The sequence below is a fragment of the Taudactylus pleione genome, unplaced genomic scaffold (genome assembly GCF_031769625.1).
Source record: "Taudactylus pleione unplaced genomic scaffold, aTauple2 ptg000436l, whole genome shotgun sequence".
Classification (NCBI taxonomy): Eukaryota; Metazoa; Chordata; class Amphibia; order Anura; family Myobatrachidae; genus Taudactylus; species Taudactylus pleione.
The window spans coordinates 8,708,094-8,734,870 of NW_028284838.1; the positions used below are offsets into that span (position 1 = coordinate 8,708,094).

Genomic DNA, 26,777 nt, shown 5'->3' on the forward strand with positions numbered 1-26,777 from the left:
GTATGCTGTGTGTATGTTTGCTATGTGTGTAAGTTTGCCATGTGTGAATGCATGCAAGCTTGTGTGTACAGTACAGTATGTATACTGTGTGTATGTATATATATATATATACATATATATATATACATATATGAAGCACATTACCGGCACTCACTGATGTAGAGCTAAAAAATATCCTAGCTGAGGTGCTCACTTCAGGGTATTTAACCCCTACTAATAGCCATCCAAGAAAAAAGCAGCACTCCCAGACCGATAATAAATCAAAAAAAGACCGAGCTTTACTTGTGCAACGTTTCGGGGTTCCCCCCTTCGAAACGCTGCACAAGTAAAGCACGGTCTTTTTTTGATTTATTATCAGTCTGGGAGTGCTGCTTTTTTATTGGATGGCTATATATATATATATATATATATATATATATATATATATATATAATGGAAACCCCCCCCTTAAAAATCCTGCCACTGACTTTTCACCATTGAATAGGTGTCGCAAAAAAGTGCAGAATTGGGGTTTAGGGGTGCAGGCTTAAAAAAAATAGCCTGCACCCCTGGGAATGACATTTAAAAAAGAACTGTGTCAAAAAAAGTTTTTAAAAAAAATAGGGACGCCCCAAAAAATTAATTTAAAAATTGGGGTAAAAAAAAAATGGGAAAAAATTGTTTAACAATAGGGAAATAGGTTCAGGGCTATTCTGCAAGTATGCGGCAGGTGTTTTCTAGAATAGATTTATAGCGGCTGGTGCACAAATGCAGAATTTTTAAATATGCTAGTATCCATTTTCATGTACCCCAAATTTGATGGGACCACTTAAAAAAATGAAAAAAAATAACCTAAGTGCTCTTCTGCATCACTTCTTCAATGTCGGGAAAAAAACACCTGCTGCGGCTATTTAAATCCCTGACTTTCATTTAAAGGCTAAAACGGGGGTACCCATAGTGATCCCCCATGTTTTTACAACTTTAGGGGGGTCCTACAATTTCTTTAAGGAAAAATTCGTAACTTTACGCAAATCCAACTGCGCAGGCTCCCGTTTTTGTTAATTTCATATTGAATTCGGGGATAAGCGGGCGCACACCTGATACTTTAACGCAGGTAAAAGCTCCGATATGAAACGTAATCTTCGACAGCGAAGTTTACGTTTCATATTGAATACCCCTCTTTGATAAAAAACGGGGATAACTTTTCACCATTGAATAGGTGTCAAAAAAAGTGCAGAATTGGGGTTTAGGGGTGCAGGCTTAAAAAAAATAGCCTGCACCCCTGGGAATGACATTTAAAAAAGAACTGTGTCAAAAAAAGTTTAAAAAAAAATAGGGACACCCCAAAAAATTAATTTTAAAATTGGGGTGAAAAAAAAATGGGAAAAAATTGTTTAACAATACGGAAATAGGTTCAGGGCTATTCTGCAAGTATGCGGCAGGTGTTTTCTAGAATAGATTTATAGCGGCAGGTGCACAATTGCAGAATTTTTAAAAACTTACTTTAGGGACATCAAAATATGCTAGTACCCATTTTCATGTACCCCAAATTTGATGGGACCACTTAAAAAAACGAAAAAAATAACCTAAGTGCTCTTCTGCATCACTTCTTCAATGTTGGGAAAAAACATCTGTTGTGGCTATTTAAAGCCCTGACTTTCAATTACAGGCTAAAACGGGGGTACCCATAGTGATCCCCAATGTTTTTACAACTTTAGGGGGGTCCTACAATTTTTTTAAGGAAAATTTCGTAACTTTACGCAAATCCCACTTCGCAGACTCCCGTTTTCGTTAGTTTCATATTGAATACGAGGATAAGCGGGCGCGCGCCCGATACTTTAACGCAGGTAAAAGCTCCGATATGAAACATAAACTTCGACAGCGAAGTTTATTTTTCATATTGAATACCCCTCAAAGTGTATGCTAGTAACCTATATACAATACATAGAGCATTCAGGCAGTATCTATACAATACAGATTGTATTCTAGCAACTTATTTACAATACAAAAAGCATTCTAGTGACCAATATACAATATAGAGAGCATCTTTGTGATTGATACACAATACAGACAATACCTTAATAAAGAATATAATAGAATGAAAATTATAGTAATTTATACAATACAGAGAGCATTCTGGCAACCTTTATACAATACACACTGCACAATAGTGAGTTATATACAATACAGAAAGCATTCTAGTGGCCAATATACAAACAGATATCATCCTAGTGATCAATTTACAATACAGCGAGCATTCTTGTTACCATTATACAATACTCTGAAAATTGTAGAGAAAGCTATGCAATACAGAAAGCATAATAATAAATAATATATAATATAGAGAACATTCTATTGACTTATATATAATACAGTGAGCATTCTTGTGACCTGTATACAATACAGATAGCATTCTAGGGAAATCTATACAGATAGCACACTAATAAATACAGATAGGACACTTATAAAAAATCTACAATGGAGAGAACATTCTATTGACCTTTATAAAATAAATAGATAATTCTAGTCACCTGAACAATCTTGAAGTAACCCTAATGATGGCTATATAATAAAGAGAGAATATAAAAAGTGTGTTAGTGACCAATATACAATACAGAACACATTCTAGTAACCTCTATATAATACAAACAACGTTCACATACACACATGTGACAAACATCCAATAACAACCCTTTTCCTTTCGTCCAATGACTGAAAGGAAAACAGAGAATCAGAGCCATATAGCTATACATTTTAGCTCCCTGGCACCAGCATCCCCATTATCCCTCCAAATCTTGATATCTGCAAAATATATCAAGGGGATGTTTTGCATTCCCCCAACTACCCTATTCATAGGCCCCCATTGTAATTTAATGTCCCACATCCATCAAAAATAGCCCCCCAGTGTGAAAAGATCCACAACAATAACAACTCATACCCCCCTAGTGGTAAAAGGTCCCTATGGCAAAGACCCCACCCTCACCTCCAGGGACAATGGATGCCCAATTTAGTCCCCTCCCTCCCATGTGTCACTGTATATATGTAAAAATTGTTTTTAGATAACCCCACCCGCCCAGCCAAAAAAATATTTTTAATGTGCTGCATACCCCCCTGCCCCCCAAGGGCCAAAAAAAAATGCCCCCCATTACCCCCCATGGCCTAGTCCCACCTCCTCACCTTTGCAGAGCATGGTGCAGGGAGGACTGATCATCAGTCCCCCCTGCTGCAGCTGACCTGGGGCTGACATTCAGTGGTCAATTTTAGATGTGTTCTTTCGGCCACTCACTCACTTACCGGGTCTGATACCCCTGAGACGGGCTTGGTGATGTCACTCAAAGCAGAAAAGGTCTTCATCCATATTTTATGGGAGTACCTTTTCTCCACCCTAACCCACTTTGGTTGTCCAGACCCGTTCATCGAAACCCTAAAAGTACTCTATACCTTGCCTGCATGCAATGTACATTTATCCTCATTTCAGATACAATGAGGGAACAGTCAGGGTTTCCCTCTATCACCTTTTTTGCTGTTGCCCTAGAACCCCCAACCCATTGCTCTTCGCTCTTCTCTAACCCTCCAGGGTATTCTGATTGGCCATGTTGAACTGAAAGTAGAGTTATTTGCAGCCAATATGCTGCTATTCCTTTCCAAACCTGAATCCTCTCTCCCTGAGGTGCTGCAAATCATTGCTCTAATTTCCTTGATATCTGGCTACAAGATCAACATTGACATGTCTACTTGGAACTCAGCTTGTCCCTACTCAGTGGATCCCATAGCTGGACTTGTTTCAACAAACATCCACCCAATGTAAATACTTGAGGTTTCAGATAACCTCTGATCTATCTCAACTCTATTTCACCAGTGATATCGAAAATTGGCACTATGGCCCTCATTCAGAGCCGTTCGCTATTTGTGGTCGTTCGTTTAAAATCAAGGGGTGGCTATTCAAATGATCCGTACGCACATTGCAGTCTGTTCACACCTCTAAGTCTGAACGAACGAGCAAAACATACGCTCGTTTATTTGTTAAAAACGCCCCCTGGCCGCTCGCACCATACGTCATGTCCGCTATTTATTAGATTAATCGAGTACATCGACCAGCGTATGAACTGCTCGCTATTCTTGTGGTTGGTGTTTGCTACCACAAATTTGCGAGCAGTTCTGGCTCTAAAATAACCCAGTGACGTGGTCATTGACGCTGCTGTTTTAAATATACACACCCATAAAACGCCCGTTTTGACCTTTAAGCACGCCTGCGTTCGGATCTCCACTCCCCATTTTCAAGCACCTTCCCCTGTTACCACCCACATACGCCTCATTCTGTCACTCAAAATAGCAGGCACTCGCTATATAGCGTACAAACGATTTTCGGCCGCACTGACTGGTTCGCGCATGCGTACTAAAAAGCGTACGCATGCGCAGATGTGCAAACATCGCTCGGAACGAGCGTACTGCCGCTAACGAGCGGCTCTGAATGAGGGCCTATGATCACTAACTGGAAATTGCTTTTACTTTCTGTCATGGGACATTGGGCCCGATTCAGACCCGCTTGCTAAGAAGCGTTCGCAAGCAGCCAGCCGATTGTTTGCATTCTGTGCATGCGTACGCATCGCAATGCACGGGCGTGAACCAGTGCGAGCAATCGGGAAGCGTACGCTTGCTGCGCATAGACTTCCCGGCTGACTGAGTGACAGGTGAAGCCATTTGTGGGTGGTGACAGGGGCTGGCCACTAGAAACGGGGGAGTGGTGGTGCGAACGCAGGCATGCTGAGCATCTTGATGCCGTTTCAGAGGCATGCATAATTAAGAGGCAGTGTCATAGTACATGTCACTTGGTTCTATTTCACACTGAAGCACTCGCAGTGCTTGCGGTAGGGTATGGTCAGCCACAAGCGCTGTGTTTGCTTCCGATGGTACTCGATTACCTATGGTTATATCGGAGATGACGTGTGCAAGACAGGCTGTTGGGTGTCTGCATACACAGAGCGATCGCACGCCAAGACATAGTGGGCGTGCTAATGCCTTGTCGTGCGATCGCTTGCCTTGCCGAAATTTGCATATACACATCTAGCGAGCGGGTCTGAATCGAGCCCATACTGCTGTTCAAAAAAGTATAATTTCCCCAAAAATATTTTGCATTATACAAATGCTTCCGATTAGTCTCCACAAAAAGCATAAGATGTCACGTTTCCTATGACAGGAGAAAAAAAAAGATTTAAACTAATTTGGCTTCATGAGTGTATCACTTTCACTGATTACCAATTATACACTGCTATGCTTGCCCCTTACTCTATTATTTTTACTAAAATAAAGTATAAAGGGTGTTTTCACACCCTTTTCACATTTTAGTATGACCTAAAGTTACTAAAAGGCAATTGAAGTAGAATTTGTAAAATTCTACTTCAAGCCCTAATTATCACATATTTTTAGTAATCAGGTCGCATTTCCCATAATTGTAATGGGAAATGCGATCTGTCAGCAAGTTACTAAAAATAAATTGTGAAATAATACTGGGGGAAGCCCTGTGATAATAACGCCACTTGGAGGTGGCATTATCCAGGGTCTCCCCCGGTTACTGGACTCCTGCTCTGCTCTTACAGGCAGAGCAGAGCCCGGAGCCAGCCCCAGTGATCAGCTGTGTGGTCTAAATGCTGATCACTGCCAAAAAAAAAAAAATTAGTAAAAAAAAACAAACAAAATACCTGAGTCCAAGGAACGGAGATTGATAACGGAGAGCGGGTGGGGGCCACTATCGCATGGGGTGGGACTTAGCGGCAGGGGGTGGGGCTTAGCAGCAGCTGGTCGGCGCATGCGCGGGCACTTGTCATGGTATTTTTTGCGAAAATACCGTGATAAGTGTGTGGAGGGGATTCGCAGGGACAGAGCTGTATCGCAAGCTCTGTCCCTGCAAGGGATTTTTAGTAAATCCCTGTGATATTGCCTGAATTTGCAATATAAATTCAGTCAGTAATATCACACTACAATCTGCATTCTAGGGGCATACAGTATGTATCAAAGCTTGATGTGAGATAAAATTGTGAAATATATATATCGCCAACCAATCAGCTCTAAACTATAATTTTTTAAACACAGCCTGCAAAATGTAAGTTAGAAGCTGATTGGTTGGTCATATATATTGCACAAATTTATCTCACATCAAGCTTTGATACATATATATGTGGATTGTAGTAAATAGTGCTTTGTTACATGCTAGAACCTCTGACATACCCCCTACTATCCTTGATTATATTTTCTTTCTGGAAACTTATTTCTTATGACGAGCACTGAATAAAAAACTGAGCAGATCCCCTAACAATTCCCCTTACATTCCTCTGTTGGGCAACCCATCTTTTCCTCCATCACCAGGGCCAGATTAACAATGGGACGGATGGAGCTACAGCTCCAGGCCTCCAAATAAAAATAGGCCCATCATCATGACAGCATGATGTTGACTGACCATCTGCTGGTCAGCCATAAATCATAAATAGTAAAATTGTATTTCTATTTACCTCACAAAATACAGCATTTTTTTCTTTTACATATTTATGGAGAAATTGGTGTTGAGATTATAGAGGGTGTATATGCCCATGTGGCTCTGGCCACACCACACAGCCCTGGTCACACCTCTCATCTGCTTCTCATAATAGGCCCTTGATCATTTTCAGCTCCAGGCCCATGTGGCCCTCAATCCGGCCCTGTCCATCACTATCTAATTCTAATTTTCTACACTGGCCTCAAACTCACCTCCAAAGGTTTTGATCCCTGTGGCATTATATACCAGTTCACTTATCTCCAACACCAATTCCAGCTTGCGAGTAACCAATTTTATATGTATTTGCAAACTTGCCACTACATTGCCTCATTACCCCCAATCAATTCTTCCACAAATGAACCTGATACTTTGCATACACTGTTCAGGTTTACTTCCAAAAACCTACCTTTAACTGAACTTACAAACACCCTAACTAATTCCTCTTGGAGACAAGTAAACCTACTAACCTGATCTACATGTTGTGTGTGTTGATATAGAGGTGTATTAATTTCTCTGTGATGTACGGCCTTGATGTCCAGCTGTACACATTGTGGTAGAATATGGTACACCAACATCGCTAAATTTCCTACACACCAATTTGGGATACCAGGGAAAATAGCAGATGCTGGGGGTCGAGACATGCTGGTGTTCTGGCCATCACAATAGCATTTACCAGCAATTGAGTACCCCTGATAGATCGTGCCATTTTATGCAGTGCTATATACAAACTTATTCAGCCATGGCTTTCCTGCCCATATAAACTCATGCCACGTTTTGGTGCCAGGGACACAGAAAGTGGCTTTGCAAGAACACAAGTATCCAGGGCTGCCATCAGGGGGGGACTGTCAGGCTACTGTCCCGGGCCCGGACACACTGACAGAAAAGTGGGGCCCGGCCCGCTGCCGCTACTGTGGACAAATGAGATTCCACCCCCTAACCCACCTTTGCTTTCTTGTCCCCAATGTGAAAGGGACCCACCGCCCGCTGCGAATGAGGTGCCTGCTGTCCGCTCCTTCTGGCGATGTAACTTTATTGTACATCGGCAGAAGAAGCGGACGCTGGACAGGCCACGCGTTCATGGTGGGCTGCGGGTTCCTTATCCGGCACGCATGACGTCATTGTCACCGTGCGATAATGAAAAAGAGGAGCCACATCATCACCAGCCTGGTCCTGGAGCAAAAGGGTAAGATTTATATACTCTTCGGCTGGGGGAGAAGGGGGCTGCAAGAACACTGTGCCGGGCCCCCCTCTATAATATATATATATATATATATATATATATATATATATATATATTTATATATATATATTAGGGGTGTCCACCGGCCACTTTTTGTGTTTTGGTTTTGGATCTGGATCTTTCTTCGTGTTTTGGATCTGGATTGGTTTTGCCAAAACCACCCTTCCGTGTTTTGGGTTCTGGGTTTTGTGTTTTGGATCTGTATTTTTTTGAAAAAAAAGCATAAAAACAGCTAAAATCACGGAATGTGTTGGTTTTTCTGCTTTCTGCTCCTATGCTATTATTAACCTCAATAACCTTAATTTCCACTCATTTCCAGTCTATTCTGAACACCTCACACCTCACAATAGTGTTTTTATGTCCAAAAGGTTGCACCGAGGTAGCTGGATGACTATGCTAAGCGACACGAGTGGGCGGCACAAACACGTGGCCCATCTAGCAGTGACACTGCAGTGGCATACAGGATGGCAGTTTGAAAAACTAGGCCCCAAACAGTACATAATGCAAAGAAAAAAAAGAGGTGCAAGATGGAATTGTCCTTGGGCCCTCCCACCCAACCTTATGTTGTATAAACAGGACATGCACACTTTAACAAACCAATCATTTCAGCGCCAGGGTCTGCCACCCGACTGTGGCTGAAATGATTGGTTCTTTTGGGCCCCCACAAAACAAGCTGGCAATTAATATGTCCCTGCACAAACTGGCTCTACAGAGGCAAGATGTCGTCCTCATCCTCCTCATCCACCGATTCTTCACCCTCTTCAGTGTTGTGTACATCCTCATCCTCACAGAGTATTAATTCGTCCCCGCTGGAATCCACCACCACAGGTCCCTCTGTACGTTCTGGAGGCTGGTCTCCCTTGAAGAGTTGATAATTCATTTTTATGATCATCTTCTCCACATTTTGTGGAAGCAACCTCCTACGCCTTACGCTGAGAAGGTTCCCGGCTGCACTAAACACTCTTTCGGAGTACACACTGGAGGGGGGGCAACTCAGGTAAAATAGAGCCAGTTTGTATAGGGGCCTCCAAATTGCCTCTTTTTCCTGCCAGTACAGGTACGGACTATCTGACATGCCTACTTGGATGCTGTCACTGATGTAATCCTTTAACAGACAGACGCACGCTTGTCGCTGCTGCTTTGAGGATGCAGGTGTGGCTACAGTCCACACAATTCACAAAGAAAGAAAAAAATAATTTTTTATTTCTTGTGGCGCGCACTTTGAGGGTTACACCACCCTTTAACAGACAGACGCACGCTTGTCGCTGCTGCTTTGAGGATGCAGGTGCGGCTACAGCCCACACATTTCACAAAGACAGAAAAAAAAGAAGAATTTTTTATTTTTTGTGGGGTGCACTTTGGGGGTTACAGCACCCTTTAATGGACAAGCCAGCCGGCCCTTTACTTATGACACAGGTGCACGCTTGGTGCTGCTCCTTTGTGATGCACGTGCAGCCACAGTGCACACAATTCACAAACATAGAAAATAATTCCTCCACCATTCTGTCAGTGGTGACAGTATCATATGAAGTGACAGTAGACATGTCAAAAATTGTTGGCACGTCCTTCAGTCTGGACCAGATGTCCAAACCGGCCCTAGACTTATGACACAGGCGCACGTTTGGCGCTGCTGCTATGTTGATGTATGTGCGGCTACTGCGCATACATTTTGCACACAAACACGAAAAAAAAGAATTGTTTATTTTTTGTTAAGTGCACTTTGGGGGTTACACCACCCTTTAACAAACTTATGGAATACAGGCGCACGCTTGGCGCTGCTCCTTTGTTGATGCACGTGCAGCCACAGTGCACACAATTCACAAACACAGAAAATATTTTTTTATTTTGTTTGGAGTGCACTTTGGGGATTGCAGCACCCTTTAACGGTCAAGCCAGCCGGCCCTTCACTTATGACACAGGCGCACACTTGGCGCTACTTTGTTGATGCACGTGCGGCTGCTGCACACACAATTCGCAAAACACAAAAAAATATATATTTTTATTTTTTTTGGAGTGCACTTTGGGGGTTACAGCACCCTTTAACGGTCAAGCCAGCCTGCCCTTTACTTATGACACAGGCGCACGCTTGGCGCTACTTTGTTGATGCATGTGCGGCTACTGCGCTCACAATTCACAAACACAGAAAAAAAAATATATTATTAGGAGTGCACTTTGGGGGTTACAGCACCCTTTACTGGATGAGCCAGCCGACCCTTTACTTATGAAACAGGCGCACGCTTGGCGCTACTTTGTTGAAGCACGTGCGGCTACTGCGCACACAATTCACAAACACAGAAAAAATATTTATTTTTTTGCACTTGGGTGGAGCACCCCTGATGGACAAAGCACCCCCTGGACAACACTACAGCACCCCTTTAGGACTGGGACACTGCACAGGACTTTGGAGTGGACACAGCCCCTATGGACAACTGACTGCACAACACAGCCCAGCCAGCCCCTATGGACTTTGGAGGAGTGGACACAGCCCCTATGGACAACAGCAGCACAGCACAGCACAACACAGCCAGCCCCTATGGACTTTGGAGGAGAGGACACAGCCCCTATGGACAACAGCAGCACAGCACAACACTACACTGCACTACACTACACAGCCCAGCCAGCCCTAACTCCCACCCTCCCTCTTCACTGTCCACAGCCGAGTGAGAAAATGGCGCCGACGCGGGTACCTTATATAGAATCCAAAATCCGTGAGACCCGGAAGGCGGGATGATGATGTTTTGCCTCGATTTCAGATCCGAGTCAGGCGGGAAAAGTCGAGCCTGACTCGGATCGGCCTCAGATCAGGGGGGCTTCGGGGGGGTTCTGATTTCAGAAATCCGAACCCGCTCACCCCTAATATATATATATATATATATATACACACATTATATACACACACACATATAGATAGATAGATATACGTATGTATGTGGGTGTATATATATATGTATATAATATATGCAGATATATATATATATATATATACAGTATATATGTGTGTGTGTATGTATATATTTATATATATATATATATATATATATATATATATATATATTGACTTTTTAAAACATTATCAGGAAGCGCCAGTTCCTAGACTATTGTTTTTTTTAGACATTGTTTGGATAAACTAGGATAGGCTGCATCCTGATATATACCTCACAGGATTGAGATCACGTGTATTAATAGTGTGTTCACTTAGTTTTTACTATTTAAGTGTGTATAAAGTTATCCAATAATTATGTTCAAAACATGTGGGTTAGGACCGAAAAGGTCAGATGTCTGTAGTAAATTTTTTAATGAAGATAATGTACCATTCACAGAATCAATTAGTAATAATATGGATACAATGTTTTGGGATCTAGAGAAACTTCTCACCAAAGAGATTAAAATCTGGTGGGACATTACGGGCTTGGAACACTATTTACAGGTTAAAAGAATCCCTAGGGGACTCAGAATTGTAAAGAATCCAACTTTTGGTCTTGACAATAGTAATTTCAAATTGTAAAGCACAACGGAATTGGCTGCGCTGTATAAGAAACTGTTAATAATAATAATAAATAATAATTTCATGGAGGAATGGGATAATACTTTGCATGAATGCTCCATGAAACTGATAAAATTAATCATACAGGAAAAGAAGTTGATGTTATCTGAGATAGAGGAAAAATTGAAAAACAATGAGGTCAATATTACTAAATATAAAGATAGTGCGGAATTCAAAACAAATGAAATAGTCCTTAATAATAAACTAGAATGAACGGAGGAGGAGGTGATCAGGAACAAAGAAAAAAAGTTTAATAGAGACAAACAAGATTATCTTACCAATAAGATTAAGAATTGGTCCAGGTTTGGTCCTCGTACTAGAGATGTAAGCCACTCTAGGAAATACAATTCTAAAGGAACTATTAATACCCAGTGCAGAAGATGTCCCAATTTATATATGAGCAAATCACCTAGAAAAGAACATATAAGAACAAATAACAGATTTACTGCTCTTAACAGGCTAGAATCCGTTAGTTATAGCGATTTTTTATCCCCTACCATTACACCTCAATTCAGAGGTCCAAACAAAAGATATGGCCACAGGGAAAATCTAAGTACAACATCACCACAGAAACGAAGGTATGCAGAAGGAGGGGAAAACGGGGAGGGAGAAAGAGACGTAAAAAGAAGGTTTGTAAGGTAATAGAACCCACAAAATAAGGAATCTTCAATTTATCTTCCCATCCTCTCTCTGAATCAGAAGTCAATTTACTATGCAAAGGCCTATCATTTACACCCACACAAAAACCCAACAAATTTCAAATGTATTTAGACTTAAATAAATTTGTTAGGAAATTAATGCTCAAGAGACATTTTGCAAAAAATGGCAATGCTATTATGAGTAATTATGCTACTACATCAAAATCTTCATTGAAAAATACCTCTAAATTCTATGCATTAGAATCTAAAGGCAACCATATCAATATTTTTAATGAAAAGGTTAAAAAAGATCTTATAGATACTCAAACGACTGGTAATACTCAGAGTAACCTCACTAACTCTGAAAAGCATAATCTTAAAACTCTTAAAGAAAATGTTAACTTGGTTTTTAAACCAGCAGATAAAGGAGGAGGTGTAGTGATACAAGATAGAGACAACTATGTCAAAGAAGCTATCATGCTACTTAGTGACCTCAATTCGTACAAACCTCAACCAAAGGACCCTACAGAGATATATGTTGAAGAACTTAGGACACTTCTACTTAAAGGTCTTCAGCTAGAACTAATCACTAAAGATGAATATCAGTATCTGCTAAACAATAACCCTGTCATCCCAATTTTTATCATCTTCCAAAAATACATAAACGACTAAAAGACCCTCCGGGTAGACCTATCATAGCAGGCATAGACTCTTTGACCGCCCACTGCTCCGAATATGTACATATCTTCGTAAAAGACAAAGTACAGGAACTTCCTTCCTATCTAAAAGATACATCTACTGTACTGAAACTCATGAGAAATATCCAGTGGAAAGAATCCTTTATATGGGCTACTATTGATGTTACTTCCCTATATACCTCAATAGAACATGAAAAAGGTATATTAGCATGCCGAGCTATACTTGAAAAAGACCCAGGATTAACAACACTGCATATAAATTTTATCTGTGATATTATTAAATTTATATTAGCACACAATTATTTTAAATTTTTAGATAAATTTTATTTACAAATATGTAGGACAGCCATGGGTACAATATTTGCACCTAGCTATGCAAGTATACTCATGGGTATGTGTGAAGACCTTTGTATATATAACAACAACCCTTTTAAAAGCAATATCTATTTTTATAAACGATATATCGATGATATTTTACTAATTTGGGATGGAACAGAAGATGTTTTTAATAAATTTATAGAGTTTATTAATTTTAATAATTTTAACTTTAAATTTACCTCTAATATAAGTAGCCAGCATATAGAATTTTTAGATCTGGTCTTATCTAATACTGGCGATACAGTGACAACTACGAATTATATTAAACCTGTTGACACCAACAGCTACTTACACTATAAAAGACGGCATGTAAGTAGCTGGAAAAATAATATTCCATTCTCACAGTTTTATAGAATCAAATGCAACTGCAGCACAGATCCTCTTTGTGAAGAACAAATGAAACTATATGCAGACAGATTTAGAGATCGTGATTACCCTGAAAAAATAATCACAGAGGCTATTAATAGATGTGAACATCTCAAAAGAGAAGAAATATTGGATGAAAGTAATCCCAAAAGACAACAAAGTATGCAGACTAACCGAGTAGCCTTTATTACACAACATAAGTGTGAGGAAAGAAGAATTAGAAACACCATTAAGAAACATTGGAACATATTGAAAATGGATCCACTATTAGAGGAAGTAATACCAGATCAACCTTAATCACCTTTAGAAAATCGAGAAATCTCAAAGAAATTCTAGCACCGTCTATTACCAGAAAAAGTAGCAATAAATACCCTAACAACAAAGTGTGTGGGTGCCTATAAATGTGGCCATTGTATTGTGTGTAAATACCTTCACCCCAATAGGAAAATCTTTTTTAATCACAATAATTCAAAACAATACCATATGAAACAATTCGTAAATTGTAATACCACCTCTGTGATCTATCTTATAGAATGTCCCTGCGGACTTAAATATGTAGGGAAAACAAAACGTCCATTAAAACTTCGAATATAGGAACACATTAGATATTTTAAGAATAAACTAACTACTCATTCAGTTTCCAGACACTTCCTAACAAAGCATAATTCCTCAACAGACAATATGACTTTTAGAGCTATTGAACATGTTACCCCAGGTCCCCAGGGAGGTGATCTAGCTAGAATACTATCTCAAAGGGAGATGTACTGGATATATGAGCTAAATACATTGTCTCCATATGGGCTGAACGAAGGCTATGAGATTGTTCCTTTTTTATAAAGAGTCAGAACTCTCAGTAGATACAGGATATCATACTAAATACCTACAGCCATGCCACACTGGAAGTGCCCAATCTCGTCTGATCTTGGAAGCTATACAGTGATGGGCCTGGCTAGTATTGGGATGGAAGACCACCCAAGAATACCAGGAGCAGTAGATATTGTAAGCAGAAAATCCATCGTATAAAAGAAGAGACCTGATCCTCTTTTAGGAGCAATCTCATGTAAAGCCTATTAAGAAGATTCTTAATGAATATTGCCCTAGAAAATGGAGAGAACAAAATAATGTTAATAAGCTCTGAAATTAGTTTTAGGTGTTTTTATTTATTTATGTTTTTATTTATTCTTATCTCTTGAGAACCTACTATATGATTCGAGGGTAGATATTTTGCTTTATATATATTTAGGTTCCTATGTTCAAATCTGCATCTATTGAATGCAAATGAAATCATAGTATAAGTGATTATTGAGGTACCTTTCAAACAAATATTAAAACAAGGTAATTGTAATACTCATAGTTTATAGATGCATCTATCAAGAAACAATTATTTAAATCAAATACAGGAATAATTGTTGAATATGTCTTTTATCATTCCCTATGCAAGTAGTTATTTATGAGATATGTCCTTTTATTATTTATTATTTAATATCTCTTAGCAGTCTCTATTTTTTATTATTACTATTTATTTACTATATCGATTAATATATCTGATGGTATGATTCAGTATAAAACAACGGTATTTTATGGGATAAAATAATATAAACACTGCGGATTTATAATAATATCTAGCGTGCATAATTGAATAACTATGTTCTGTACTAAAATATTGGCTATCTCCGTGGAAAGTATTGTGAATATTGTCACTATGGAAAACAAAGTACTAAAAGGCTCTATCCCTGGAGCTTGCGGGTCACGTGCGGTTCAATCAACACGTGACTTCCGCCGATGACAAATGATACTTCCGGGAGTGCGTTCCATGTGCATGTCACAGCGGGACCTTCATCCGGATTACTAACAGCAAACGCTAGGAAGAGCCAAAAGAGGTCTACACACAAGGTATTTGGCCATGTTTGCTGAGACTCTATATTGAACTATATACAAACGGAACCTCCGGATAACTAACTTCTGGTTACGAGGCAGATGACGCTGGATTATCTAATTAATTAAACATGATGTATACCACAATATAAATGGACCATGATGAGTTATGTCTCACAACTCCTGCTCCCCTTTAAGAAGTCTGAAAGAGACGAAACGCATTGGACCCTCCTCCACCCACCAGTATATGGACTAAGAAACAGACAGCTATTGGAGCATCTGCATTAGCACTTTATTGGACTCTTTTTTATTCAGCTAAGTTTTATGGATTTTTTACTTAGCTAATTATATTGCTTACCTCCCTCTATGAATTACTGTTTTATATCTACTGTACATTATATATTTCCCCTTTTTTATAGATTCCACATTGTTTTTACCCTTTTTGTCCCCTATACTATATTAAACTTTTTTATATATACATTTTGCATTTATCTATTTTTAAGAGTTTATTATTTCCCTCACATTTTTCATCACATATTTTTATTGCACGGGTCATTTTTTGGAAATATTGGAATATTCAAAATCAGAATATATCTATCAACTCCTCCTAAAATATCTGGTACGCATACAAAATGTATTTGTCGTATGTCCAACATCTTCCTACTAAATATATTACACTATTAGGTGCCTTTCCCTCTCTCCCATTTCTCTCTCTCTCTCTCTCTCTCTCTATATATATATATAATAATATATATATATGTCTGTGTGTATATATATACATATAAATGTGTATATATATATATATATATATATATATATATAATCTGTCTTGAAAGCAGCACTCCTCAAGAAAATACAATAATAAAATAATTACGCTCCGGTGCCCTCAATGCCAAACACGTTGTCCATGTGGCTGTAATAAAAGACTTCCAATCGGCGGCAAATAATCAGCCACACATCAGGTTGTGTAACCAACGTTTCAATGCGCTGACACATTTTCGTCAGGGTGCACCCTGTAGAAAATACGTGCATAGAGCATTGAAACATTTGTTACACAACCTGATGTGTGGCTGATTATTTCCTGAGTGCCGCCGATTCTAAGTCTCTTCTATATATATATATATATATATATATATATATATATATATATATAATGTGTGTGTGTGTGTGTGTGTGTGTGTACCAGGCACATATGCTGCAGATGCAGTTGTATGCTGATATATAGGGCCGTAAGACGGGGAATGCGGTCATAGGTTTCCATATTGGGGGAGGGGGGGGCTGCCTATTTTGTCAGTCCCGGGCCCCACAATTTCTGATGGCAGCCCTGCAAGAAGTATCTGTCTCCAGTTAAATGGTCTATGAGCCTGATTTAGAGATGGATGCTTCCGCACAGCCACTGTGTCTTTGTACAGTACTATCCATACCATGTAATCAAGAATTGTTACCACTGATATAGTTCTCTTTTTGTGCTCATGCTCTTAATGATGGTAGGGATAGTGTTATAACCAATATTTTGATGTAACCTGGAATAAAGTTTATATGTTTTAATACAGTCACCTCTCATTAGAACGTGCATCTTTTTCCGAGCACTCTCCCTTTCCCTTATAACTCTCGGCTTAGTCAGGATGGGTGTGTATTTCACACTTCCGTTGCCATCCCTGCCCCCAAATGTATGAGGCATGTTGGCTTAGCGGGCACTGCCACCATCGCAGACACAGATCTGCACATGCGCAGTACAGATCCTGCACAGATCACTAAACATCGGAGATGTGCGTAAACCATCAGGTTTGCATAAAACTCCGAATCAGACCATATGTGAATAACTGCTTTTACCATATATTGTTATGTACAGTAAATATTTTATAACTTACAATTTTGTTTAGTAACATTTTGGTACAACTGTCTAAATCAGGGGTGGGCAATAAGCGGCCCTCCAGATGCTGTTGAACTACATATTCCATCATGCCCTGCCAAAGTTTTAGCATGCATTGATAGCAAAACATAGCATGCTTAGATGTGTAGTCCCACAGCAGCAGGAGGACTGCAAATTGCCCACCCCTGGTCTAAAGCTTATACACCGCAGGTCTATTCCCATTTTGTCTTTGTGGGCTATGACAGTGCTTTGGTTATTGATGTATCCGAGTTAGTATAGTTTGTAACAAGAAGTTTCATTCCGATCACTTTTGAATGTCATATTCCGAATAAAAAATGAATAGCCATAAATTTAGGGCCGAATTCAATTAGCCACGAAAAGTTGCGTTTGGAGAAAAGTTTTTGCCGATTTGCGCTTTTCACCTGTTTTACACTCTTCTCCTTATTCATTTCCAGGAGGTTTTCGCCTACGCGAAAACTTTACATGGAAAAGTTGGCAAAAAAGTTTCTCCACATATATGCAGGCGAATTGGAAGTGCAAAATCGCTATTTTGGGGTGCAAATGTGGGGATTTGATCCAGAACCCTTTGGACATCCCCCCCTAAGGACTAATCAGTCAAAAAACTTGTAAACATTTTTAAAACACCCAACATTTTAAAAGTGTTGGAAAATGGGTAAAAGTGGGGGGGCCTGGTATTTTGGGGGCTATATGGATGAGACAGGTGTTTTTGAGATTGCAGGAGGCTGCAGCAGGTGTATTTTTAAGGTTTTTTTTAAATCTTCATTTTAGAGACATCAAAATATACTAGTACCCAGTTTCAGGTACCCCAAATTTAACTACAGTACTTATTTTTCTGAAAAAACATTGCTTTCTATAATTTTTCTACACATATGTAAATATGCATATAACAGCCCTTTGCCTCAAAATAGGTTCACTAAATATCTTTATTAGGGCTACTACTACTATTCTATATTGATTCCCAGGGTCACTGAAGCTTTTTATGGGGTACAGACTGATTTCCCCCCAAAAAAGATGTTCTTTACGCTAGTTTCGCTTTGTAAAAGTATTCGCCTATCCGCGTTTTCGCCTGTTTTACAATTGAACAGGACGAAAAGCGGGAATGCGCATGGAGAAAACATCCCGTCAAAACGGGTGAATGAGGTGAATTCATTCCACTTCTCGCCAGACGGCACTTTTTGCAGCGTATTAAATTGGGCCCTTAATGTGCAAAGATCTGTGGCCTTATATTTGCTGCATGTGTTGCTAGTTCATCTAAAAACAAAACAATTTAATTCATTCTGAAATAAATCCAATATTACTTCTTTGCAAAAACATTTATAGATATAACATCTGACATTGTCTATTTTTCTATGTTTAGTAATACTATTAGTAATATTATTATAAATACTTCTAAAGGTGCCAAACATTTCTCATAAGTGGCACATGGCTCTATTTATAAAGCTGTAAAACCCCCTTATTTATATGTCACCTGTGATAACCGAGGTTTCCACCGCTTTAGCAGATTTATCAGGAGGTTACTTACCGTAGAGAAATCCCTGATTTGTTTTGCAGTCCTGCTAATTTCATGTCATTTTGTTTCATCACACACAATGGGGAAAGCACCCGCAGCAATTTATTGAACTTTGATAAAATCAGCTTTCAGCAGTCTATGATAAGAATGTTATCTCAGCTTAGTTTTTCTGCTTCCTCCCCATCCTCAGCCTCTGCTCTGCCCCCTATGCTGTACAGTGTACAACCACCATTGATATAATTGGTATTTGTGTGTGTAGAGAGTAGGGGTGAGCGGGTTCGGATTTCTGAAATCCGAACCCCCCCGAGCCCCTCCGATCCGAGTCCGATCCGAGTCAGGCTCGACTTTTCCCGCCTGACTCGGATCTGAAATCGAGGCAAAACGTCATCATCCCGCCTTCCGAGTCTCGCGGGTTTTGGTTCCTATATAAGGTACCCGCGTCGGCGCCATTTTCTCACTCGGCTGTGGACAGTGAAGAGGGAGGGTGGGAGTTAGGGCTGTGTAGTGTAGTGTAGTGTAGTGCTGCTGTTGTCCACTACTTCAAAGTCCATAGGGGCTGGCTGTGTTGTGCTGTGCTGCTGTTGTTAATAGGGGCTGTGTCCACTACTTCAAAGTCCATAGGGGCTGGCTGGACTGTGTTGTGCAGTCAGTTCTCCATAGGGGCTGTGTCCACTCCAAAGTCCTGTGCAGTGTCCCAGTCCTAAAGGGGTGCTGTAGTATTGTCCAGGGGGTGCTCTGTCCATCAGGGGTGCTCCCCCCAAGTGCTAAAAAAATAATATATTTTCTGTGTTTGTGAATTGTGTGCGCAGTAGCCGCACGTGCATCAACAAAGTAGTGCCAAGCGTGCGCCTGTGTCATAAGTAAAGGGCCGGCTGGCTTGACTGTTAAAGGGTGCTGTAACCCCCGAAAGTACACTCCAGTCCAAACCAAAAAAAAATTATTTTCTGTGTTTGTGAATTGTGTGCGCAGTAGCCGCACGTGCATCAACAAAGTAGTGCCAAGCGTGCGCCTGTGTCATAAGTAAAGGGCCGGCTGGCTTGACCATTAAAGGGTGCTGTAACCCCCAAAGTACACTCCAGTCCAAACCAAAAAAAAAATAATTTTCTGTGTTTGTGAATTGTGTGCGCAGTAGCCGCACGTGCATCAACAAAGTAGTGCCAAGTGTGCGCCTGTGTCATAAGTAAAGGGCCGGCTGGCTTGACCGTTAAAGGGTGCTGTAACCCCCGAAAGTACACTCCAGTCCAAACCAAAAAAAAAATTATTTTCTGTGTTTGTGAATTGTGTGCGCAGTAGCCGCACGTGCATCAACAAAGTAGTGCCAAGCGTGCGCCTGTGTCATAAGTAAAGGGCCGGCTGGCTTGACCGTTAAAGGGTGCTGTAACCCCCGAAAATACACTCCAATCCAAACCAAAAAAAAATTATTTTCTGTGTTTGTGAATTGTGTGCGCAGTAGCCGCACGTGCATCAACAAAGTAGTGCCAAGCGTGCGCCTGTGTCATAAGTAAAGGGCCGGCTGGCTTCACCGTTAAAGGGTGCTGTAACCCCCGAAAGTACACTCCAGTCCAAACCAAAAAAAAATTATTTTCTGTGTTTGTGAATTGTGTGCGCAGTAGCCGCACGTGCATCAACAAAGTAGTGCCAAGCGTGCGCCTGTGTCATAAGTAAAGGGCCGGCTGGCTTGACCATTAAGGGTGCTGTAACCCCCGAAAGTACACTCCAGTCCAAACCAAAAAAAAAATTATTTTCTGTGTTTGTGAATTGTGTGCGAAGTAGCAGCACGTGCATCAACAAAGTAGTGCCAAGCGTGCGCCTGTGTCATAAGTAAAGGGCCGGCTGGCTTGACCGTTAAAGGGTGCTGTAACCCCCGAAAGTACACTCCAGTCCAATCCAAAAAAAAAATTATTTTCTGTGTTTGTGAATTGTGTGCGCAGTAGCCGCACGTGCATCAACAAATTAGTGCCAAGCGTGCGCCTGTGTCATAAGTAAAGGGCCGGCTGGCTTCACCGTTAAAGGGAGCTGTAACCCCCGAAAGTACACTCCAGTCCAAACCAAAAAAAAATAATTTTCTGTGTTTGTGAATTGTGTGCGCAGTAGCCGCACGTGCATCAACAAAGTAGTGCCAAGCGTGCGCCTGTGTCATAAGTAAAGGGCCGGCTGGCTTGACCGTTAAGGGTGCTGTAACCCCCGAAAGTACACTCCAGTCTAAACCAAAAAAAAAATTATTTTCTGTGTTTGTGAATTGTGTGCGCAGTAGCCGCACGTGCATCAACAAAGTAGTGCCAAGAGTGCGCCTGTGTCATAAGTAAAGGGCCGGCTGGCTTGACCGTTAAAGGGTGCTGTAACCCCCAAAGTACACTCCAGTCCAAACCAAAAAAAAAATTATTTTCTGTGTTTGTGAATTGTGTGCGCAGTAGCCGCACGTGCATCAACAAAGTAGTGCCAAGCGTGCGCCTGTGTCATAAGTAAAGGGCCGGCTGGCTTGACCGTTAAGGGTGCTGTAACCCCCAAAGTACACTCCAGTCCAAACCAAAAAAAAAATTATTTTCTGTGTTTGTGAATTGTGTGCGCAGTAGCCGCACGTGCATCAACAAAGTAGTGCCAAGCGTGCGCCTGTGTCATAAGTAAAGGGCCGGCTGGCTTGACCGTTAAGGGTGCTGTAACCCCCGAAAGTACACTCCAGTCCAAACCAAAAAAAAAATTATTTTCTGTGTTTGTGAATTGTGTGCGCAGTAGCCGCACGTGCATCAACAAAGTAGTGCCAAGAGTGCGCCTGTGTCATAAGTAAAGGGCCGGCTGGCTTGACCGTTAAAGGGTGCTGTAACCCCCAAAGTACACTCCAGTCCAAACCAAAAAAAAAATTAATTTCTGTGTTTGAGAATTGTGTGCGCAGTAGCCGCACGTGCATCAACAAAGTAGTGCCAAGCGTGCGCCTGTGTCATAAGTAAAGGGTCGGCTGGCTTGACCGTTAAGGGTGCTGTAACCCCCAAAGTACACTCCAGTCCAAACCAAAAAAAAAAAATATTTTCTGTGTTTGTGAATTGTGTGCGCAGTAGCCGCACGTGCATCAACAAAGTAGTGCCAAGCGTGCGCCTGTGTCATAAGTAAAGGGCCGGCTGGCTTGACCGTTAAGGGTGCTGTAACCCCCGAAAGTACACTCCAGTCCAAACCAAAAAAAAAATTATTTTCTGTGTTTGTGAATTGTGTGCGCAGTAGCCGCACGTGCATCAACAAAGTAGTGCCAAGCGTGCGCCTGTGTCATAAGTAAAGGGCCAGCTGGCTTGACCGTTAAAGGGTGCTGTAACCCCCGAAAGTACACTCCAGTCCAAACCAAAAAAAATTATTTTCTGTGTTTGTGAATTGTGTGCGCAGTAGCCGCACGTGCATCAACAAAGTAGTGCCAAGCGTGCGCCTGTGTCATAAGTAAAGGGCCGGCTGGCTTGACCGTTAAGGGTGCTGTAACCCCCAAAGTACACTCCAGTCCAAACCAAAAAAAAAATTATTTTCTGTGTTTGTGAATTGTGTGCGCAGTAGCCGCACGTGCATCAACAAAGTAGTGCCAAGAGTGCGCCTGTGTCATAAGTAAAGGGCCGGCTGGCTTGACCGTTAAAGGGTGCTGTAACCCCCAAAGTACACTCCAGTCCAAACCAAAAAAAAAATTATTTTCTGTTTGTGAATTGTGTGCGCAGTAGCCGCACGTGCATCAACAAGGTAGTGCCAAGCGTGCGCCTGTGTCATAAGTAAAGGGCCGGCTGGCTTGACCGTTAAGGGTGCTGTAACCCCCGAAAGTACACTCCAGTCCAAACCAAAAAAAAAATTATTTTCTGTGTTTGTGAATTGTGTGCGCAGTAGCCGCACGTGCATCAACAAAGTAGTGCCAAGCGTGCGCCTGTGTCATAAGTAAAGGGCCAGCTGGCTTGACCGTTAAAGGGTGCTGTAACCCCCGAAAGTACACTCCAGTCCAAACCAAAAAAAAATTATTTTCTGTGTTTGTGAATTGTGTGCGCAGTAGCCGCACGTGCATCAACAAAGTAGTGCCAAGCGTGCGCCTGTGTCATAAGTAAAGGGCCGGCTGGCTTGACCGTTAAGGGTGCTGTAACCCCCAAAGTACACTCCTGTCCAAACCAAAAAAAAAATTATTTTCTGTGTTTGTGAATTGTGTGCGCAGTAGCCGCACGTGCATCAACAAAGTAGTGCCAAGCGTGCGCCTGTGTCATAAGTAAAGGGCCGGCTGGCTTGACTGTTAAGGGTGCTGTAACCCCCGAAAGTACACTCCAGTCCAAACCAAAAAAAAAATTATTTTCTGTGTTTGTGAATTGTGTGCGCAGTAGCCGCACGCGCATCAACAAAGTAGTGCCAAGCGTGCGCCTGTGTCATAAGTAAAGGGCCAGCTGGCTTGACCGTTAAAGGGTGCTGTAACCCCCGAAAGTACACTCCAGTCCAAACCAAAAAATATATATTTTCTGTGTTTGTGAATTGTGTGCGCAGTAGCCGCACGTGCATCAACAAAGTAGTGCCAAGCGTGCGCCTGTGTCATAAGTAAAGGGCCGGCTGGCTTGACCGTTAAAGGGTGCTGTAACCCCCGAAAGTACACTCCAGTCCAAACCAAAAAAAAAATTATTTTCTGTGTTTTGCCGCACGTATATATCAAATCGATATAACATAAATGGAGGACCAAACTTTCTCCGATAAAAATAAAATAGAGAAAGATCAAGAACCACTTCCTCCTAGTGCTGAAGCTGCTGCCACTAGTCATGACATAGACGATAACATGCCATCAACGTCGTCTGCCAAGGCCGATCCCCAATGTCATAGTAGAGGGCACATACAATCCCAAATGGCAAAGTTCAGGAAAATGACCTTGAAAAAGACATTTAAATCAGCTGAAGAGAAACGTAAACTTGCCAATATGCCATTTACGACACGGAGTGGCAAGGAACGGCTAAGGTCGATCCCTAGTATGTTCATGACTAGTGGTTCAGCTTCACATGACGATGGAAGCCCTCCTCCCACTAAAAAAATCAAAAGAGTTAAGCTGGCAAAAGCACAGCGAAGAACTGTGCTTTCTAAGAAGATATCACAAATCCCCAAGGAGAGTCCAAGTGTGGTGGTGGTTGCGATGCCTGACCTTCCCAGCACTGGACGGGAAGAGGTGGCTCTTTCCACCATTTGCACGCCCCCTGCAAGTGCTGAAAGGAGCACCCACAGTCCACTTGCTGATATGCAAATTGAAGATGTCACTGTTGAAGTACAACAGGATGAGGATACTGGTGTAGCTGGCGCTGAGGAGGAAGTTGGCGAGGAGGATTCTGATGGTGATGTGGTTTGTTTACATCAGGCTCCGGGGGAGACAGTTGTTGTCCGTGGGATGAAAAAGCCCATCACGGTCATGCCTGGGCAGAAGACCAAACATTCCACCTCTTTGGTCTGGCAATATTTCTATCCAAATCCGGACAACAACTGTCTTGCCATATGTACCATATGTAAAGGTGAAATAAGTAGGGGTAGGGACGTCAACCACCTAGGAACATCCTCCCTTATACGGCACCTGCAGCGCGTTCATAAAAAGTTACTGTCAAGTTCAGAAACTTTGGCTAAGACCGTAAGCAGTCCAGGGACACCTAAATCCCGTTGTCCTGTTGTATCCAAGCGCCTGCAAACCACACCGTCAACTCCCTCCTCGTCAATTTCCTCCTTAGTCAGGATCGGAAGTAGTCCTGCAGGCCATGTCACTGGCATGACTGACTCTCCTATCCGGGATTCCTCTGGAGGATCCTGCATTGCTACGCCTACTGCTGCCGCTGCTGCTGTTGCTGCTGCTGGGAGTCGTTCATCATCCCAGAGAGGAAGTAGAAACACCACTACTTTTACTAAACAATTGACCCTCCAACAGTCCTTAGCGAGGAGGATGAAGTACGACAGCAGTCATCCTGAAGCAAAACGTATAACTGAGGCCTTGACTGCTATGTTGGTGTAAGACGTGCGTCCGGGATCCGCCATTAGTGCAGTGGGATTTAGACAATTGATGGAGGTAGTGTGTCCCCGGTTCCAAATCCCGTCTAGATTCCACTTCACTAGGCAGGCGATACCGAGACTGTACAGAAACGTCAGAAAAAGTGTCCTCAGTGTCCTGAAAAATGCCGTTGTACACAATGTCCACTTAACCACGGAGACAAGTGGAACAGGGCAGACTAAGGACTATATGACTGTGACAGCCCACTGGGTAGATGTATCACCTTACGCAGCAACAGGAGCAGCGTCACCAGTAGCAGCATCTCAGAAACGCCAGCTCGTTACAAGGCAGGCTACGCTGTGTATCACCGGTTTCAGTAAGAGGCACACCGCCGACAACCTCTTAGAGAAACTGAGGGAAATCATCGCCCAGTGGCTTACCCCACTTAGACTCTCCTGGGGATTTGTGATATCTGACAACGCCACCAATATTGTGCGGGCATTACATCTGGGCAAATTCCAGCACGTCCCATGTTTTGCTCACACAATAAACTTGGTGGTGCAGAATTTTCTGAAAAGCGACAGGGGCGTGCAGGAGACGCTTTGGGTGGCCCGAAAAATTTCTGGCCACTTTCGCCATTCAGCGACTGCGTGCCGAAGACTGGAGCGCCAGCAAACACTCTTGAACCTGCCCCGCCATCACCTGAAGCAAGAGGTTGTGATGCGGTGGAACTCAACCCTCTATATGCTTCAGAGGATGGAGGAGCAGCAAAAGGCCATACAAGCCTATACATCCACCTATGACATAGGCAAAGGAGGGGGTATGCACCTGACTCAAGCGCAGTGGAGAATGATTTCCGTGTTGTGCAAGGTTCTCCAGCCCTTCGAACTTGCCACACGTGAAGTCAGTTCAGACACAGCCAGCTTGAGTCAGGTCATTCCCCTCATCAGGCTTTTGCAGAAGCAGCTGGAGAAAGTGAAGGAGGAGCTAAGACGGAGCGATTCCGCTCGGCATGTGGGACTTGTGGATGAAGCCCTTCATTCGCTTTGCCAGGATTCCAGGGTGGTCAATCTGTTGAAATCAGACCACTACATTTTGGCCACCGTGCTTGATCCTAGGTTTAAAGCCTATGTGGTGTCTCTCTTTCCGGCCGACACAAGCCTGCAGAGGTGCAAAGACCTGCTGGTGAACACACTGTCAGCTGAAGCGGAACGTGACACGTCAACGGCTCCTTCTTCATTTTCTCCCGCAACTGGGGCTGCCAGGAAAAAACTTAGGTATCCTAAGCAACCCGCTGGCGGTGATGCAGGGCAGGCAGGACCAAGTTTGGACATCTGGTCCGGACTGAAGGACCTGGCAACAATTTCTGACATGTCTACTGTCACTGCATATGATACTGTCACCATTGACAGAATGGTGGAGGATTACATCGGTGACAGCATCCAAGTAGGCATGTCAGACAGTCCATACCTGTACTGGCAGGAAAAAGAGGCAATTTGGAGGCCCCTGTACAAGCTGGCTCTATTTTACCTGAGTTGCCCCCCCTCCAGTGTGTACTCCGAAAGAGTGTTTAGTGCAGCCGGGAACCTTGTCAGCGAAAGGCATAGGAGGTTGCTTCCACAGAATGTGGAGAAGATGATGTTCATCAAAATGAATTATCAGCTCTTCCAGGGAGACCAGCCTCCAGAAGGTACAGAGGGACCTGTGGTGGTGGATTCAAGTGGGGACGAGTTAATACTTTGTGAGGATGAGGATGTACACACTGAAGAGGGTGAGGAATCGGTGGATGAGGAGGATGAGGATGACATCTTGCCTCCGTAGAGCCAGTTTGTGCAGGGACACATTAATTGCCAGCTTGTTTTGTGGGGGCCCAAACGAACCAATCATTTCAGCCACAGTTGTGTGGCAGACCCTGGCGCTGAAATGATTGATTTGTTAAAGTGTGCATGTCCTGTTTATACAACATAAGGGTGGGTGGGAGGGCCCAAGGACAATTCCATCTTGCACTTCTTTTTTTTCTTTGCATTATGTACAGTTTGGGGCCTAGTTTTTCTAACTGCCATCCTGTCTGCCACTGCAGTGTCACTCCTAGATGGGTCACGTGTTTGTGCCGCCCACTCGTGTCGCTTAGCATAGTCATCCAGCTACCTCGGTGCAACCTTTTGGACATAAAAAC

The 26,777-nt window shown here is 42.3% G+C and overlaps 1 pseudogene; it reads left to right on the forward strand.

The window, feature by feature from the left end:
• The first annotated feature begins 14,250 nt into the window (after window positions 1-14,250).
• On the forward strand, window positions 14,251-14,369 carry LOC148505838 (5S ribosomal RNA; annotated as a pseudogene).
• The last annotated feature ends 12,408 nt before the right edge of the window (window positions 14,370-26,777 follow it).